The sequence below is a fragment of the Schistocerca piceifrons genome, chromosome 9 (assembly GCF_021461385.2).
Source record: "Schistocerca piceifrons isolate TAMUIC-IGC-003096 chromosome 9, iqSchPice1.1, whole genome shotgun sequence".
NCBI lineage: Eukaryota > Metazoa > Arthropoda > Insecta > Orthoptera > Acrididae > Schistocerca > Schistocerca piceifrons.
In genome coordinates this window covers 45,990,353-45,998,229 of record NC_060146.1, presented here as the reverse complement: position 1 = coordinate 45,998,229, position 7,877 = coordinate 45,990,353, and positions in this window count along the sequence as shown.

Below are 7,877 nucleotides of genomic sequence, written 5' to 3'. Positions count from 1 at the left end.
GAGAATAGCTGGCCGAAGGAGAGAGACTGCAGCCTTGGCCGCTATATCGGCCGCCTCATTTCCACAGATACTAACGTGTCCTGGGATCCAGAGGAACGCCACTGAGACACCCCCAAGTGGATCAAGCATAGGCAGTCCTGAATCTGGTGGACCAGAGAGTGGACAGGGTAGAGAGCTTGGAGACTGAGGAGAGAGCTGAGAGAGTCTGAACAGGTAACATCCTGTATCCGTTGATGGCGACGGATGTATCGGACAGCCTGGAGAAAAGCGTAAAGCTCCGCAGTATAAACCGAACACTGGTCAGGAAGCCGAAATCGATTTGGGGTGTCGCCAACAATATAGGCACTCCCTACACCAAATGATGTTTTTGAGCCATCAGTGTGAGTAAATGTGGCTTCCTTCATGTGTGCACATAGAGCAGAAAATGTCCGACAAACAAGTGAAGGGGTACCATCCTTGGGAAATTGACAAAGGTCACAGAGCAGGCAGATCCGGGGACAGAGCCAAGGCGGTGCAGTACCCCAAGTTGTCAAGAAAGTTTTAGGAAAGCGGAAGGATAGGAGGCTGATGCTGATGCCATTGCAAAGTGTGTTGCAATATGTTCCGCGAGAATCAACGGGTCCGTACAAAGGCCATCTGGGAGGTGAAGGCCTGGGAGTGTGGACTGCCGATGGCAACCTTGGAGAGAGTGAAGTGTAGCCCATACCCATGACATATGGACAGTAGAACCAAGAGAAGAAACAAACCGTTCCCAACATATCCCCTTGCTCTGTTTGATTAAATAATGGGCTGTAGCATTAAGGCACTTAAAGGTAATAAGGCTGGCAACGGATGGGTGACTTAAGGTGTTGCAAAGCTCGACGGCGATCACGGATGGCAATGGCAGTACTCCACCACGGGACTTGCCGTCGACGAAATGGTCCAGATGAGTGCGGTACAGCAAGGCTAGCAGCGCAAACAATCGCATCAGACACGTCACGTAGGACATCAATACAACCCGACAAAGAGCGAGAAAACACGACTGTGCAGTGTGTAGAGGCCAATCGGCACGTTGAAAGACAGACGAGGTAACATGCCCATCAGAGAGAGGGAAGGGAGAGAGAGAATCAACTGGAAATGGTCACTATCACGAAGGTCGAGTGGCGACCAGTGTAATGAAGGGAGGAGTGAGGGAGAAGAAAGAGGAAGATCAATGGCAGAAAAGGTACCATGACCGGCACTGAAATGAGTAGGGGAGCCATCATTAAGAAGGCACAAGTCTTAGTCTGTAATAAACTTATCAAAGAGAAGACCTCATCTAGATTGAAATGCACTGCCCCAACAAGGGATTTTTTTTGGTGGGGTTTAAGGGCGCTCAACTACTGAAGGTCATTAGCGCCCAGTCACCGTTAGAGCACATGGAATCTAGTAAAACTCAAGGGGAGGGGGAGACACCAGAAAGACCTAACAAAGATGTAGATAAAATAAGTAGAAATGTTAGATGTCTTTGGACAAGCCAGTCAAAGTTATAAAACGCAGAACACGAGCAGCTGCTCGAGTGTCATCAGCTAAAATATCCGGTAAAGTAGATGGCAGGGACAGGACAACATGAGATTGACTAAAGTGGGGACACGACAAACATGGCGCACTGTTAATGCCTGACCACAAGGCACTGCGCGGCTGGATCACCAGAGAGCAGCTAGCGGTGGCTAAACCGGCAATGCCCAATCCGCAACCTGGTCAGAAGGACCTCCTCTCGCCGAGATGGTCGGGAGGAGGTTGTCCAAGCAGTTGGGAACGGTTTTACTGCCCGGAGCTTGTTTCCTTTGAGGGACGACCAAGCATCCCACCACAACGACAGAAGCCTCTTAGAAACATCCCCACGAACGTCAGATGACGGGACACAATGGGAGGCTGGCCGAGGCAGGACTGCAGCCTTGGCTGCAGCATCCGCAGCCTCATTCCCAGGCACTCCTACATGTCCGGGAACCCACAGAAAGCTGACAGGAGAACCATTATCAGCGAAAGAATGGAGGGACTGCTGTATCCGTTGAACTAAGGGATGGACCGGATAGGGAGCACCAAGGCTCTGAAGAGCACTGAATGAGTCAGAGCAGAGTACATACGATGAATGGCGGTGGCGGCGGGCATACTGAACGGCCTGATGGAGAGCAAAAAGCTCGGCCGTAAAGCTCGAACATTGGTCGAGGAGCCGGTATTTAAAGGTGGCGGCCCCGACGACAAAGGCACAGCCGACACCATCGTCAGTTTTGGAGCCATCGGTGTAAATAAAGGTGTGACCGGCAAGTCGAGCACGAAGTTCAACAAACCATGAGCAATACACTGCAGCCAGAGTACCCTCCTTCGGGAGTGAGCTGAGGTCGAGATAAATATGAACCGGAGCCTGGAGCCAAGGTGGTGTCGAGCTCTCACCCTCTCTGAAGGTGGTAGGGAGGGCAAAATCCAATTGTCGAAGCAGGCGACGGAAGTGGACTCCGGGGGGCAGCAGGGCAGACACATGCAACCCGTACTGACGATCGAGAGAATCGGCGAAGAAGGACTGGTAAGAGGGGTGGTCGGACATAGACAACAGCCGGCAGGCATACCGACACAGCAGTACGTCGCGCCGGTAGGTCAATGGTAATTCGGCAGCTTCAGCATAAAGACTCGCGACAGGACTAGTGTAGAAGGCTCTGGTCGCAAGACGTAACCCCCGATGGTGGATGGAGTTGAGACGGCGTAAGAGGGATGGCCGAGCAGACGAGTAGATGAAGCTCCCATAATCCAGCTTCGATCGGACTATGGACCGATACAAGCGAAGCAGGACAGTGCGATCCGCTCCCCAAGATGAACCACTAAGAACTCTGAGGACATTAAGGGAACGTGTACAACGGGCCGCCAAATAAGAGACATGCGGAGACCAAAACAGTTTCCTGTCCAACGTGAGCCCTAGAAACTTAGTTGTTTCCACGAATGGGAGAACAACGGGACCAAGATGTAAGTATGTAAGGAACGCTTTATATCGCCAAAAGTTCATACAAACCGTCTTCTCTTCAGAGAACCGGAAGCCATTTGCCAAGCTCCATGAGTATAGGCTGTCTAGACAACGCTGAAGGCAGCGCTCCAGGAGGCATGTTCTCTGGGCACTGCAGTAGATCGTGAAGTCATCGACGAAGAGAGAGCCTGAGACATTAGGTGGAATGCAATCCATAATTGGATTGATTACGATGGCAAAAAGGGTTACGCTCAAGGCGGAGCCCTGAGGCACTCCGTTCTCCTGGAGGAAGACGTCGGACAATACGGAACCCACACGTACCCTAAACTTTCGATCCATTAAAAAGGAATCAATAAAAAGGGACAGGCGACTGCGTAGGCCCCACCTGTGCATAGTGCGGAGGATACCTCCTCTCCAACAGGTATCATAAGCCTTCTCCAAATCGAGGAACACGGCTACCGTTTGGCGCCTTCGGAAAAAGTTGTTCATGATGAATGTTGACAAGGTCACAAGGTGGTCAACAGCGGAGCGGCGGCGACAAAAGCCGCATTGGACATAGGTAAGTAGCCGTCGAGATTCAAGAATCCAAACTAACCGAGCATGAACCATGTGCTCAATCACCTTACAGACACAGCTTGTAAGAGAAATGGGGCGGTAACTAGAAGGAAGGTGTCTATCCTTCCCGGGTTTGGGTATAGGAACAACGACTGCGTCACACCAACGCATGGGGACCTGACCTTCGCGCCACACGCGATTGTAGGTGCGAAGAAGGAAGCTTTTGCCTGCCGGAGAAAGGTGTGCCAGCATCTGAACGTGAATGGCATCTGGCCCCGGAGCAGAGGACCAGGACAGTGCAAGGGCACGTTCGAGTTCCCGCATAGTAAAGGGGGCATTATAAGTTTCCAGATTCAGCGAGTGGAAGGAAGGTCGCCAAGCCTCTTCTGCCTCTTTCCTGGGAAGGAAGGCAGGGTGGTAATGGGCGGAGCTTGAAACCTCCGCGAAACACCGGCCGAAGGCATTGGAGATAGCCACAGGATCAACGAGGACCTCATTACCTGAGGTCAGGCCAGGTACCGAGGAGTGGGGCCTTAATGCCCGACAGCCGGCGCAGGCCACCCCATACGACAGAAGAGGGAGTAAAACTGTTAAAGGAGCTGCTGAAAGAGGCCAAACAAGCTTTTTTGCTGTTTTTGATGACTCTACGGCATTGCGCTCGGAGCCGTTTGTATCCAATACAATTCGCCAACGTAGGATGGCGGCGAAAGGTGCGTAAAGCACGTCGTCGAGCACGGATAGCGTCTCTACAAGCCTCGTTCCACCAGGGAACGGAAACGCGACGTGAAGAAGAGGTAGTACGAGGAATGGAACGTTCGGCAGCATTGATGATAACAGCGGTGAGGTATTCGACCTGACTGTCACAACTGAGAAAATCGTGGTCCGGAAAGGTCGCCATGGAGGAGTAAAGTCCCCAGTCAGCTTTCGGTATTCGAAGGACGTGTTGATGGGGTGTGGTGCAGGAGACGAACGACACAGGGGAAGTGGTCGCTCAATAGGTGTCAGAAAGGACATACCACTCGAACCGAAGGGCCAGAGTGGTAGAACAGAGCGAGAGGTCCAAGTGGGAGTAGGTATGAGTAGAGTCCAAGAGGAAAGTCAGGGCGCCAGTATTGAGGCAGACAAGATTGAGATGGTTGAAGACATCTGCCAAGAGTGAGCCTCTTTGACAGGATGCAGGAGAGCCCCAAAGGGGATGATGGGCATTGAAGTCGCCAAACAATAAAAACGGCGGGGGAAGCTGAACAATCAGGTCCATCATGTCAGCCTGACTAACAGCGGATGACGATGGAGTGTAGATGGTACAAACTGAAAAAGTGAAAGCAGAAAGAGTAATACGGACAGCTATTGCTTGGAGTGGGGTGGTCAATGGGATGGGATGGTAATAGACATCGTCCCGAACGAGCAACATGACCCCACCATGAGCTGGGATACCGTCCACGGGGTGAGGTCATACCGCTCCGAGGTATAGTGGGTAAAGGCAATACTGTCAGTCGGGCTCAACTTGGTTTCCTGGAGCCTAAGGACGAGTGGACAGTGCAGGCGGAGGAGCAGTTGTAATTCCTCCCAATCAGATCGAATACCTCTTATGTTCCAATGTAACAAGGCCATCACTAGTCAAAAAAGAGGGGGAACGAGACGGGGGAAGAGCTGGTCACCTCGACGGCCGCGGAGGGCCAGGTTTCGAGGGAACAACGCTACAACCGGCGGGAGGCGGTTCCTGTTCCATCGACTCGTCGCCAACTGCGGCCGCTGTCCCTGGTGGTGTAGGAGGGGCATCATCATTTGCCGACGAGAGGCCAGCTGAGCGCCTGGCAGCAGAGCGTCCCGGCGAAACTGAAGACGGCGGGGAGCAGCGACTCACGGATGGAGTTTCAGACGAAACGCGCCGGGGTGGAGAGGGGGATAGAGACTTCTTTGAAGTCCGAGGAGGCACAGGGGTGGCGGGCTGGACCCGAAGAAGGTCCTCACGCGCGGGGTCCGTTTTGGAACGCTGGACTTCGGAAGCTGGGGTCCAGAACGTTGCCCTGATGAACGCCTGAGAAGAGGATCGCTTCTCAGGCGGCGGTGGGGGGAGGAGGAGGAGGAGGAGGAGGAGGAGGAGGAGGAGGAGGAGGAGGAGGAGGAGGAGGGTGGCCCCTGGGGCAGAGGGGGCGGGGGCCACAGGGGAGGAGGATTTGGAAGGGAGGGATTTGGGAGGCGGAGGCAGAGGCCCCGGATGAGCGGAGGAGGTGGAGGGGGGACAGGATAGGGGTGAGGATACCGCGGAAGGAGGGGACACAACTGAGGCAAACAAAGTGGTCAACGGCACGGGATGGAGACGGTCATACTTCTTATTTGCCTCAGAATAAGAGAGACGATCCAAAGTTTTCAGTTCTTGTATCTTCTTCTCCTGATATGTGCAGCAGTCTGAGGATCTAGGCAAGTGGATGCCAGGACAATTAACGCACCGAGGTGGTGGGGTAAATGTATGTTCCTCACGAAGTGGACGTCCACAATCGCCACAAAGGGGCTCAGCCTCACACCGTGACGACATGTGCCCAAAGTGCAAACACCGAAAACAGCGCATAGGAGGCGGGACCTAAGGTCGCACGTCGCACCGGTAGCACATCACCTTTACCCTCTCTGGGAGAACGTCCCCCTCGAAGGCGAGGCTAAAGGCCCCGGTGTCGATGCGATGGTCTTTGGAGCCGCGCTGGACTCGCCGGGCGAAATGCACGCCTCGGCGCTCCAGGTTGGCCCTGAGCTCCTCATCAGATATGCAGCAGGAGTTCCCGATGAAAAATAACCCCCTGCGTCTTATTTAGTGCCAGATGCGGGACAATGGACACTGGGATATCCCCTAGGCGGTCGCACGCCTGGAGCGCCGCCGACTGTGTGACGGAGGTGGTCTTTACAAGAACGGACCCCGAACACATCTTACTGAGAGCGTCGATTTCCCCGAAGATGGCCTCAATGTGCTGAACAAAGAACATTGGCTTGGAGGTTTTTTTTTGTGGTTTTAGGGCGCACAACTTCAATGGTCATTAGCGCCCTGACTACGTTAAGAATGCACCGCAAGGCACAAGTTTAAAACAACAACTAAAAGGGAAAACACGATAAAAGACAGACTGACAGGCATAGGATTAAAAAACAGCATCATCAACTGTCCTTAGAGAGGTTTGTCAAATTGATAAAACGAAGAACACGAGCAGCTGCTCGTGGGTCATCCGCTAAAATGGCATCTAAAGTACATGGCAGGTTAAGATCTAGACGCAGTGTGTTAAAATCCGGACAGGACATTAAAATGTGGCGGACCGTCAGCAATTGCCCACATGGGCAGAACGGCGCCGGCGCAGCCGTCAGCAGATGGCGATGGCTGAACCGGCAGTGTCCAATGCGTAACTGGGCCAAAACGACCTCCTCCCGCCGAGAAGGGCGGGAGGAGGACGTCCAAGCCGCGGGAAGAGGTTTCACGGCCCGAAGTTTGTTGTCTGTAAGTGCAGCCCAATCGGCATGCCACAGCGATAAAATGCGCCGACAAATAACCCTGCTACAATCTGATGAATGGACACAACAATAAGCTGTCCGAGGCTGGAGGACCGCGGCCTTGGCCGCGGCATGTGCAGCTTCGTTCCCAGGGATACCGACATGGCCAGGGACCCACATAAAGCTAACCGGAGAACCGACGTCCACCAGCTGCTGAAGAGAGGGTTGGATCCGGTGCACGAAAGGGTGAACTGGATACGGATCACTGAGGCTCTGGATGGCGCTCAGGGAATCGGAGCAGATGACATAAGCAGAATGTCGGTGGCGGCAGATGTAAAGAACAGCCTGGTAGAGGGCAAAGAGCTCAGCTGTAAAGACCGAACAATGGCCACGGAGCCGGTATTTGAAACTTTGTGCCCCGACAATAAAAGAACACCCGACCCCGTCATTGGTCTTTGAGCCATCTGTATAAATGAAGGTCATATTGATGAACTTCGAACAAAGTTCAACAAAACGGGAGTGGTAGACCAAACGAGGGAAACCTCTTTTGGGAGCGAGCTGAGGTCAAGGTGAACGCGGACCTGAGCCTGGAGCCAAGGTGGCGTGTGGCTCTCGCCCACTCGAAAGGTTGCAGGGAGTGCAAAATCAAGGTGTTGAAGGAGGCGACGGAAGCGAACTCCAGGGGGTAGCAGGGCAGATACATACAACCCGTATTGACGATCGAGAGAGTCGTCAAAAAAAAGAACAATAAGACGGGTGGTCGGGCATTGACAGTAGCCGACAGGCATACCGACAAAGCAGTATATCGCGCCGGTAGGTGAGTGGCAATTCGCCAGCGTCAGAATGAGGACTCTCTACGGGACTAGTATAAAACGCTCCG